The sequence below is a fragment of the Ascaphus truei genome, chromosome 1 (genome assembly GCF_040206685.1).
Source record: "Ascaphus truei isolate aAscTru1 chromosome 1, aAscTru1.hap1, whole genome shotgun sequence".
In the NCBI taxonomy this organism is placed as follows: Eukaryota; Metazoa; Chordata; class Amphibia; order Anura; family Ascaphidae; genus Ascaphus; species Ascaphus truei.
Window position 1 is genome coordinate 7008451 of NC_134483.1, and position 12591 is coordinate 7021041.

At 50.4% G+C, this 12591-nt stretch overlaps 1 protein-coding gene across 10 annotated transcripts in view; it reads right to left on the reverse strand.

The window, feature by feature from the left end:
* The window catches only part of RUSC2 (RUN and SH3 domain containing 2), a 149528-nt gene that overhangs the window by 107806 nt on the left and 29131 nt on the right, over positions 1 to 12591 (reverse strand). The gene's annotated exons all lie outside the window — the stretch shown is intronic.

Below are 12591 nucleotides of genomic sequence, written 5' to 3' on the forward strand. Positions count from 1 at the left end.
GGTGATACACGCCAGGAATCCCCCCACATACAGACAGGTGATACACACCAGGAATCCCCCCACATACAGACAGGTGATACACGCCAGGAATCCCCCCACATACAGACAGGTGATACACGCCAGGAATCCCCCCACATACAGACAGGTGAAACACGGCAGGAATCCCCCCACATACAGACAGGTGATACACGCCAGGAATCCCCCCACATACAGACAGGTGAAACACGCCAGGAATCCCCCCACATACAGACAGGTGATACACGCCAGGAATCCCCCCACATACAGACAGGTGAAACACGGCAGGAATCCCCCCACATACAGACAGGTGATACACGCCAGGAATCCCCCCACATACAGACAGGTGATACACGCCAGGAATCCCCCCACATACAGACAGGTGATACAAGCCAGGAATCCCCCCACATACAGACAGGTGATACACGCCAGGAATCCCCCCACATACAGACAGGTGATACACGCCAGGAATCCCCCCACATACAGACAGGTGAAACACGCCAGGAATCCCCCCACATACAGACAGGTGATACACGCCAGGAATTCTCCTACATACAGACAGCTGATACACGCCAGGAATCCCCCCCACATACAGACAGGTGATACAAGCCAGGAATCCCCCCACATACAGACAGGTGATACACGCCAGGAATCCCCCCACATACAGACAGGTGATACACGCCAGGAATCCCCCCACATACAGACAGGTGATACACGCCAGGAATCCCCCCACATACGGACAGGTGAAACACGCCAGGAATCCCCCCACATACAGACAGGTGATACACGCCAGGAATTCTCCTACATACAGACAGGTGAAACACGCCAGGAGTCCCCCCACATACAGACAGGTGATACACGCCAGGAATCCCCCCACATAAAGACAGGTGATACACGCCAGGAATCCCCCACATACAGACAGGTGATACAAGCCAGGAATCCCCCCACATACAGACAGGTGATACACGCCAGGAATCCCCCCACATACAGACAGGTGATACACGCCAGGAATCCCCCCACATACAGACAGGTGATACACGCCAGGAATCCCCCCCCACATACAGACAGGTGATACATGCCAGGAATCCCCCCACATACAGACAGGTGATACACGCCAGGAATCCCCCCACATACAGACAGGTGATACACGCCAGGAATCCCCCCACATACAGACAGGTGATACACACCAGGAATCCCCCCACATACAGACAGGTGATACACGCCAGGAATCCCCCCACATACAAACAGGTGATACACGCCAGGAATCCCCCCACATACAGACAGGTGATACACGCCAGGAATCCCCCCACATACAGACAGGTGAAACACGCCAGGAATCCCCCCACATACAGACAGGTGAAACACGCCAGGAATCCCCCCACATACAGACAGGTGATACACGCCAGGAATCCCCCCCACATACAGACAGGTGAAACACGCCAGGAATCCCCCCACATACAGACAGGTGATACACGCCAGGAATCCCCCCACATACAGACAGGTGATACACGCCAGGAATCCCCCCACATACAGACAGGTGATACACGCCAGGAATCCCCCCACATACAGACAGGTGATACACGCCAAGAATCCCCCCCACATACAGACAGGTGAAACACGCCAGGAATCCCCCCACATACAGGCAGGTGAAACACGCCAGGAATCCCCCCACATACAGACAGGTGATACACGCCAGGAATTCTCCTACATACAGACAGGTGAAACATGCCAGGAATCCCCCCACATACAGACAGGTGATACACGCCAGGAATCCCCCCACATACAGACAGGTGATACACGCCAGGAATCCCCCACATACAGACAGGTGATACAAGCCAGGAATCCCCCCACATACAGACAGGTGATACACGCCAGGAATCCCCCCCACATACAGACAGGTGAAACACGCCAGGAATCCCCCCACATACAGACAGGTGATACACGCCAGGAATCCCCCCCACATACAGACAGGTGATACACACCAGGAATCCCCCCACATACAGACAGGTGATACACGCCAGGAATCCCCCCACATACAGACAGGTGATACACGCCAGGAATCCCCCCACATACAGACAGGTGATACACGCCAGGAATCCCCCCACATACAGACAGGTGATACACGCCAGGAATCCCCCCACATACAGACAGGTGATACACGCCAGGAATCCCCCCACATACAGACAGGTGTTACACGTCAGGAATCCCCCCACATACAGACAGGTGTTACACGTCAGGAATCCCCCCACATACAGACAGGTGAAAGACGCCAGGAATCCACCCACATACAGACAGGTGATACAAGCCAGGAATCCCCCCACATACAGACAGGTGAAACACGCCAGGAATCCCCCCAGATACAGACAGGTGATACACGCCAGGAATCCCCCCACATACAGACAGGTGATACACGCCAGGAATCCCCCCCACATACAGACAGGTGATACACGCCAGGAATCCCCCCACATACAGACAGGTGATACACGCCAGGAATCCCCCCACATACAGACAGGTGATACACGGTACTGCTTTGCAATGGATGATGAAGCCTCCAGCACTGAAGAGATTAAACGCCCAGTAATAACCCCAAAACATGAGCGAGACACGCACCCTTTAACCTTGCCGTCAGATTGCATGTTACTAGCTGTGCGGATGGATATTTAGGGACACATATCTGGGGTGTGGGGTGTGGCGCTGCTCTTTTCCCATGAGCCTCCAGCTCCCGCATGGCAGAGCAGCTGCAGGATGGCAGACGCTGATACATACGGGAGATTGTCTATTTATAAATAACTGGCGTGTAAATGAGAGGCCGGGAACCTCCTGGTCACCGCTCAGCGTATACATGAGTCATACGCCCACTGGCTCTGTGTGTGCAGCACATACAGTGTGTGACTGTGTGTGACAGTGTGTGTGCAGCACATACAGTGTGTGACAGCGTGTGCACAGCACATACAGTGTGTGACAGCGTGTGTGCAGCGCATACAGTGTGTGACAGCGTGTGTGCAGCGCATACAGTGTGTGACAGCGTGTGCACAGCACATACAGTGTGTGACAGCGTGTGTACAGCACATACAGGGTGTGACAGCGTGTGTACAGCACATACAGTGTTTGACAGCGTATGTACAGCACATACAGTGTGTGACAGTGTGTGTACAGCACATACAGTGTGTGACCGCGTGTGTACAGCACATACAGTGTGTGACAGCGTGTGTACAGCACATACAGTGTGTGACAGCGTGTGCACAGCACATACAGTGTTTGACAGCGTATGTACAGCACATACAGTGTGTGACAGCGTGTGTACAGCACATACAGTGTGTGACAGCGTGTGCACAGCACATACAGTGTTTGACAGCGTATGTACAGCACATACAGTGTGTGACAGCGTGTTTACAGCACATACAGGGTGTGACAGCGTGTGTACAGCACATACAGTGTGTGACAGCGTATGTACAGCACATACAGTGTGTGACAGCGTGTGTACAGCACATACAGTGTGTGACAGCGTATGTACAGCACATACAGTGTGTGACAGCGTGTGTACAGCACATACAGTGTGTGACAGCGTGTGTACAGCACATACAGTGTGTGACAGCGTGTGTACAGCACATACAGTGTGTGACAGCGTGTGCACAGCACATACAGTGTGTGACAGCGTGTTTACAGCACATACAGGGTGTGACCGCGTGTGTACAGCACATACAGTGTGTGACAGTATGTACAGCACATAGTGTGTGACAGTATGTACAGCACATACAGTGTGTGACAGCGTGTGCACAGCACATACAGTGTGTGTAGAGCACATACAGTGTGTGACAGCGTGTTTACAGCACATAGTGTGTGACAGTGTGTGACAGTGTGTGACAGTGTGTGACAGTGTGTGACCGCGTGTGTACAGCACATACAGATGTGATGCCATTTATTGAACCAACAAATAGTTAATACTGTATGTTACAAGCCTCACACTTCTCAGGGTTCTTTATCGGATGCCTTACCCATACCTCCCCCGTCCGTACCTTACCCATACCTCCCCCGTCCGTACCTTACCCATACCTCCCCCGTCCGTACCTTACCCATACCTCCCCCGTCCGTACCTTACCCATACCTCCCCCGTCCGTACCTTACCCATACCTCCCCCGTCCGTACCTTACCCATACCTCCCCCGTCCTTACCTTACCCATACCTCCCCCGTCCGTACCTTACCCATACCTCCCCCGTCCGTACCTCCCCCGTCCGTACCTTACCCATACCTCCCCCGTCCGTACCTTACCCATACCTCCCCCGTCCGTACCTTACCCATACCTCCCCCGTCCGTACCTTACCCATACCTCCCCCGTCCGTACCTTACCCATACCTCCCCCGTCCGTACCTTACCCATACCTCCCCCGTCCGTACCTTACCCATACCTCCCCCGTCCGTACCTTACCCATACCTCCCCCGTCCGTACCTTACCCATACCTCCCCCGTCCGTACCTTACCCATACCTCCCCCGTCCGTACCTTACCCATACCTCCCCCGTCCGTACCTTACCCATACCTCCCCCGTCCGTACCTCCCCCGTCCGTACCTTACCCATACCTCCCCCGTCCGTACCTCCCCCGTCCGTACCTTACCCATACCTTCCCCGTCCGTACCTTACCCATACCTTCCCCGTCCGTACCTTACCCATACCTCCCCCGTCCGTACCTCCCCCGTCCGTACCTTACCCATACCTTACCTGTCCGTACCTTACCCATACCTCCCCCGTCCGTACCTTACCCATACCTCCCCCGTCCGTACCTTACCCATACCTTACCTGTCCGTACCTTACCCATACCTCCCCCGTCCGTACCTTACCCATACCTCCCCCGTCCGTACCTTACCCATACCTCCCCCGTCCGTACCTTACCCATACCTTCCCCGTCCGTACCTTACCCATACCTCCCCCGTCCGTACCTTACCCATACCTCCCCCGTCCGTACCTTACCCATACCTTCCCCGTCCGTACCTTACCCATACCTCCCCCGTCCGTACCTTACCCATACCTTCCCCGTCCGTACCTTACCCATACCTCCCCCGTCCGTACCTTACCCATACCTCCCCCGTCCGTACCTTACCCATACCTCCCCCGTCCGTACCTCCCCCGTCCGTACCTTACCCATACCTCCCCCGTCCGTACCTCCCCCGTCCGTACCTTACCCATACCTCCCCCGTCCGTACCTTACCCATACCTCCCCCGTCCGTACCTTACCCATACCTCCCCCGTCCGTACCTTACCCATACCTCCCCCGTCCGTACCTCCCCCGTCCGTACCTTACCCATACCTCCCCCGTCCGTACCTTACCCATACCTTCCCCGTCCGTACCTTACCCATACCTCCCCCGTCCATACCTTACCCATACCTTACCTGTCCGTACCTTACCCATACCTCCCCCGTCCGTACCTTACCCATACCTCCCCCGTCCGTACCTTACCCATACCTCCCCCGTCCGTACCTTACCCATACCTCCCCCGTCCGTACCTTACCCATACCTCCCCCGTCCGTACCTTACCCATACCTTCCCCGTCCGTACCTTACCCATACCTCCCCCGTCCGTACCTTACCCATACCTCCCCCGTCCGTACCTTACCCATACCTCCCCCGTCCGTACCTTACCCATACCTCCCCCGTCCGTACCTTACCCATACCTCCCCCGTCCGTACCTTACCCATACCTTACCTGTCCGTACCTTACCCATACCTCCCCCGTCCGTACCTTACCCATACCTCCCCCGTCCGTACCTTACCCATACCTCCCCCGTCCGTACCTCCCCCGTCCGTACCTTACCCATACCTCCCCCGTCCGTACCTTACCCATACCTCCCCCGTCCGTACCTTACCCATACCTCCCCCGTCCGTACCTTACCCATACCTTCCCCGTCCGTACCTTACCCATACCTTCCCCGTCCGTACCTTACCCATACCTCCCCCGTCCGTACCTTACCCATACCTCCCCCGTCCGTACCTTACCCATACCTCCCCCGTCCGTACCTTACCCATACCTCCCCCGTCCGTACCTTACCCATACCTCCCCCGTCCGTACCTTACCCATACCTCCCCCGTCCGTACCTTACCCATACCTCCCCCGTCCGTACCTTACCCATACCTCCCCCGTCCGTACCTTACCCATACCTCCCCCGTCCGTACCTTACCCATACATTACCTGTCCGTACCTTACCTGTCCGTACCTTACCCATACCTCCCCCGTCCGTACCTTACCCATACATTACCTGTCCATAACCTTACCTGTGCCTTACCCATACCTCCCCCGTCCGTACCTTACCCATACCTTACCTGTCCGTACCTTACCCATACCTTACCTGTCCGTACCTTACCTGTGCCTTACGTTTGCCTTACCCATACCTTACCCATACCTTACCCGTGCCTTACCTGTGCCTTACCCATATCTTACCTGTGCCTTACCCATCTTACCTGTGCCTTACCCGTACCTTACCTGTGTCTTACCCATACCTTATCTATGTCTTACCTGTAACTTACCTGTGCCTTACCCATACCTTATCTATGTCTTACCTGTAACTTACCTGTGCCTTACCCATACCTTATCTATGTCTTACCTGTAACTTACCTGTGCCTTACCCATACCTTATCTATGTCTTACCTGTATCTTACCTGTGCCTTACCCGTACCTTACCTGTACCTTACCCATACCTTACCTGTGCCTTACCCATACCTTACCTGCCCCTACCTTACCTGTGCCTTACCCATACCTTACCTGTGCTTTACCCATACCTTACCTGTCCGTACTTTACCTGTACCTTACCTGTCCGTACCTTACCTGTACCTTACGTTTACCTTACCCATACCTTACCCGTGCCTTACCTGTGCGTTACCCATATCTTACCTGTGCCTTACCCATACCTTACCTGTGCTTTACCCATACCTTACCTGTCCGTACCTTACCTGTACCTTACGTTTACCTTACCCATACCTTACCCGTGCCTTACCTGTGCGTTACCCATATCTTACCTGTGCCTTACCCATATCTTACCTGTGCCTTACCTGTGCCTTACCCATACCTTATCTATGTCTTACCTGTAACTTACCTGTGCCTTACCCATACCTTATCTATGTCTTACCTGTGCCTTACCTGTGCCTTACCCATACCTTATCTATGTCTTACCTGTAACTTACCTGTGTCTTACCCGTACCTTACCTGTACCTTACCCATACCTTATCTATGTCTTACCCGTACCTTACCTGTGCCTTACCCATACCTTATCTATGTCTTACCTGTAACTTACCTGTGTCTTACCCATACCTTACCCAATGGAGAAGTCTCAGAGGTTTGAAAGTTTATAACATATCAACTATTTGTTGGTGCAATAAAAGGTATCACACAACCTCCTCCTCATCTCCCATCTGTTATTTAACCACATGGTAGAAAGGACCAGCACGGCTCCCCACCTCTCTCTGTCTGCTTCGCTATGTATTAAATAGCAGCCATAGAGATAATCTATTGGGCCGTCATTAAAAGTCATAAATGAGTTCTTGCAAATCCCGGTGTCAGGACCTTGTGCAAGTCGCTGTATCTCCCTGTGCCTCACACAGCAAACTTAGATTGTTCGCTTTTAGTGTCAGGGACTCGGGTAACAATTCTATGTACAGGACTGAAGTCTTTCTCTACAGGACTTCTCTGTGTACAGGACTGATGTCTTTCCCTACAGGACTTCTCTATGTACAGGACTGAAGCCTCTCTCTACAGGCCTTCTCTGTGTACAGGCCTTCTCTGTGTACAGGCCTTCTCGGTGTACAGGCCTTCTCGGTGTACAGGACTTCTCTATGTACAGGACTGCAGCCTTTCTGTACAGGACTTCTTCTCCATGTACAGGACTGCAGCAATTCTGTACAGGACTTCTCTATGTACAGGACTGCAGCCTCTCTCTACAGGCCTTCTCTGTGTACAGGACTTCTCTGTGCACAGGACTTCTCTGTGCACAGGATTTCTCTGTGCACAGGACTTCTCTGTGCACAGGACTTCTCTGTGCACAGGATTTCTCTGTGCACAGGACTTCTCTATGTACAGGACTTCTTCTCTATGTACAGGACTTCTCTGTGCACAGGACTTCTTCTCTGTGCACAGGACTTCTCTGTGCACAGGACTTCTTCTCTATGCACAGGACTTCTCTATGTACAGGACTTCTTCTCTATGTACAGGACTTCTTCTCTATGTACAGGACTTCTTCTCTATGTACAGGACTTCTTCTCTATGTACAGGACGACTTCTCTATGTACAGGACTTCTCTATGTACAGGACTTCTTCTCTATGTACAGGACTTCTTCTCTATGTACAGGACTTCTTCTCTATGTACAGGACTTCTTCTCTATGTACAGGACGACTTCTCTATGTACAGGACTTCTCTATGTACAGGACTTCTTCTCTATGTACAGGACTTCTTCTCTATGTACAGGACTTCTTCTCTATGTACGGGACTTCTTCTCTATGTACGGGACTTCTTCTCTATGTACGGGACTTCTTCTCTATGTACGGGACTTCTTCTCTATGTACGGGACTTCTTCTCTATGTACGGGACTTCTTCTCTATGTACAGGACTTCTTCTCTATGTACAGGACCTCTCTATGTACAGGACCTCTCTATGTACAGGACTTCTCTATGTACAGGACTTCTTCTCTATGTACAGGACGTCTCTATGTACAGGACTTCTTCTCTATGTACAGGACTTTTTCTCTGTGTACAGGACTTCTTCTCTGTGTACAGGACTTCTTCTCTGTGTACAGGACGTCTCTATGTACAGGACGTCTCTATGTACAGGACTTCTCTATGTACAGGACGTCTCTATGTACAGGACTTCTCTATGTACAGGACGTCTCTATGTACAGGACTTCTCTATGTACAGGACGTCTCTATGTACAGGACGTCTCTATGTACAGGACGTGTCTATGTACAGGACGTCTCTGTGTACAGGACGTCTCTGTGTACAGGACGTCTCTGTGTACAGGACGTCTCTGTGTACAGGAAGTCTCTGTGTACAGGACGTCTCTGTGTACAGGAAGTCTCTGTGTACAGGACGTCTCTGTGTACAGGACGTCTCTGTGTACAGGACGTCTCTGTGTACAGGACGTCTCTGTGTACAGGACGTCTCTGTGTACAGGACGTCTCTGTGTACAGGACGTCTCTGTGTACAGGACGTCTCTATGTACAGGACGTCTCTATGTACAGGACGTCTCTATGTACAGGACGTCTCTATGTACAGGACGTCTCTATGTACTGTGTACAGGAAGTCTCTATGTACAGGACTTCTCTATGTACTGTGTACAGGACGTCTGTCTCTGTGTACAGGACGTCTCTGTGTACAGGACGTCTTTGTGTACAGGACGTCTCTGTGTACAGGACGTCTCTGTGTACAGGACGTCTCTGTGTACAGGACTTCTCTGTGTACAGGACGTCTCTGTGTACAGGACGTCTCTGTGTACAGGACGTCTCTGTGTAGGACTTCTCTATGTACAGGACTTCTCTGTGTACAGGACTTCTCTGTGTACAGGACGTCTCTGTGTACAGGACGTCTCTGTGTACAGGACGTCGCTGTGTACAGGACGTCTCTGTGTACAGGACGTCTCTGTGTACAGGACGTCTCTGTGTACAGGACGTCTCTGTGTACAGGACGTCTCTGTGTACAGGACGTCTCTGTGTACAGGACTTCTCTGTGTACAGGACTTCTCTGTGTACAGGACTTCTCTGTGTACAGGACGTCTCTGTGTACAGGACGTCTCTGTGTACAGGACGTCTCTGTGTACAGGACGTCTCTGTGTACAGGACGTCTCTGTGTACAGCACTTCTCTGTGTACAGGACGTCTCTGTGTACAGGACGTCTCTGTGTACAGGACGTCTCTGTGTACAGGACGTCTCTGTGTACAGGACGTCTCTGTGTACAGGACTTCTCTGTGTACAGGACGTCTCTGTGTACAGGACGTCTCTGTGTACAGGACGTCTCTGTGTACAGGACGTCTCTGTGTACAGGACGTCTCTGTGTACAGGACGTCTCTGTGTACAGGACGTCTCTGTGTACAGGACGTCTCTGTGTACAGGACGTCTCTGTGTACAGGACTTCTCTGTGTACAGGACTTCTCTGTGTACAGGACGTCTCTGTGTACAGGACGTCTCTGTGTACAGGACGTCTCTGTGTACAGGACTTCTCTGTGTACAGGACTTCTCTGTGTACAGGACGTCTCTGTGTACAGGACGTCTCTGTGTACAGGACGTCTCTGTGTACAGGACGTCTCTGTGTACAGGACGTCTCTGTGTACAGGACGTCTCTATGTACAGGACGTCTCTGTGTACAGGACGTCTCTATGTACAGGACGTCTCTATGTACAGGACGTCTCTGTGTACAGGACTGCCAGTCAGTTCCATCACATCTTCTCATTACAGTGGCACTACCACAACCATCACACCGTGTCCTTTTACAGCTACTGTATTAATAAATCATGTCAGAACTATAAATAACCTGTTGGAATAAATAACTTATTAGCACAATTAATATACAGATGTGGCAGATGTTATTAGCCCTGTTAATATTAAATATTACCCCCCCACCTCCCCACATCCCCTTTTTTTTGCATGTTGCTTACAGAAGAAAGGAAGGATTTGGTGTGAATACAGGTAGTCCTCGCTATCCAATGTTTCACTTTACAACGAATGGCATATCCAACGCAACCCTATGGGCCGTTATCCAGCGCCTGAATGCGTCACCCAACGCTCACCGCCACTGATTAAGATGGCACTCCCTTTACAGCGGTTTCACTATCCAACGCTACTTCCAGAACGCGTTCCCGTGGATAACCGAGGACCGCCTGTAACAGGGCAACGAGTTAAGCTGCCTGACTCTACCACTAGACAGTGTGCAGGAGAGAGAATATTATCACCTTAACCTTTGTTTTCAATAGCTCTACTGTTAAATAACGCACCAGTGCTGACACAACACATTGCGTCGGCAAGAGTGGTAACATCTGTCACATCTGTAATACTCTCATATTCTATTGGAACTTGGAAAACGACCAATACTTATTGGTGTGCTTTGCTGCAACTACTACTGACCTACTGGAATTATTAATAGCATATTAGTACTATCAATAATCTATTGTAAAGATCAATACAAAAATATAACATTGGAAATAACTATCAATACTTTAGAAATGATAAATAGGCTATAGCAAGGAATCAAGAGAAAAAACGGCAGTGCACTGCCAAGAAAACCAGGAGGAGGCTCACGGCAGCAAAAGCAAAAATGTATTTATGCCATAAAAAGATTGGACAAAGGTCACCCCTAGCCCCAACAAGTATCCACCTACGCGTTTCGGGCTCTATGCCCTTTCTCAATGTGTCCTTTACTCTAAAGAAAGCCGATATTTAAACTATTGCACCGATCGCGCTACCGAGTGACGTCACAGCCCGATTGACCAATCGGCTGGCATCTCCTGCTATACGGATCCCCATTGGATAACAGGATCGCGTCATTTTCAACAAACTTTATTTAGAAGAGACAAGTCCCTCTATCTAGTCAATGGGATGTAGAGTCTGAGGAGAAGCCCTCCGATTGGTCCCTAGGCTTAACAATAAATGTAACTTTATTAAAACTGGCAGAACATCTTACAGCCATGTCATCTGTGACATCAGTCATTCGGCTTCCTCAAAAGACAATTTTTACAAAAATGAAAAAAAAAAATAATAAACCTAAAAAAACAACAATATAAGTCTAATGTTTAAAGAGTAAATGATAAAGAATAACTAACTCATAAACATAAACAAACATTTATCATTTAAAGAATAGCAATATTTGCACAACAATAACACACACATTAAAAAATGCAAAAAGTGCAAAAAAGAAGAAAAAAGTTTTTTCTCCTTCACATCTCCAGATCCCAAAAAGCAAACCAGCAACATAATAATGAGAGAACTGTATTCATTCACTTACATACTAATGACCTAATGTATACCGATGTGCACATCGGGGTCCCGAGACATGTAAACGGAGAACTAGATAAAATGCATCAGATAAATAAAACAACACGACATCTTTAGGATCAGGTGTGACATGATTTTGACACATTCCTGTAAAATTAAACATAAACAAGAAGTGCACATAGATGTCATAGGAGGTGGAAATAGGATGATCAAGATGAGAAAAACATATTAAATCTTTAAATCCAGAGAGAAACTCTGTTCATACAGAAATAAACATATTTAGAAAAAGAAAATTCAATTTAAATCTAAACGTACCCCCAAAAAAACTTCATCAGAGTCCTTGTTTTAGTTAAAGGGATATTACCCAGAGTCAGAAACACAAAGAGATGAGATCAAAGGAAATGGCCAAGGTCCCAGTCTGTATTAAGTCCAAAAGGGACCTGGGACCCTCCCCTGGATTCTGCAATTCAAACGTGAGTTACTGCTGCGGCCGAGTTTATTCGAGCATTTGCCCGTTCTCGGCCGCAGCAGTTACCTGGCGCGCCGGAGGGTGCCGGGCGCGCGCCGAAGCAGCGGAGGAGAGGCCCGCCGATCGCGGCTTCCCCCTCTCCTCTCCGG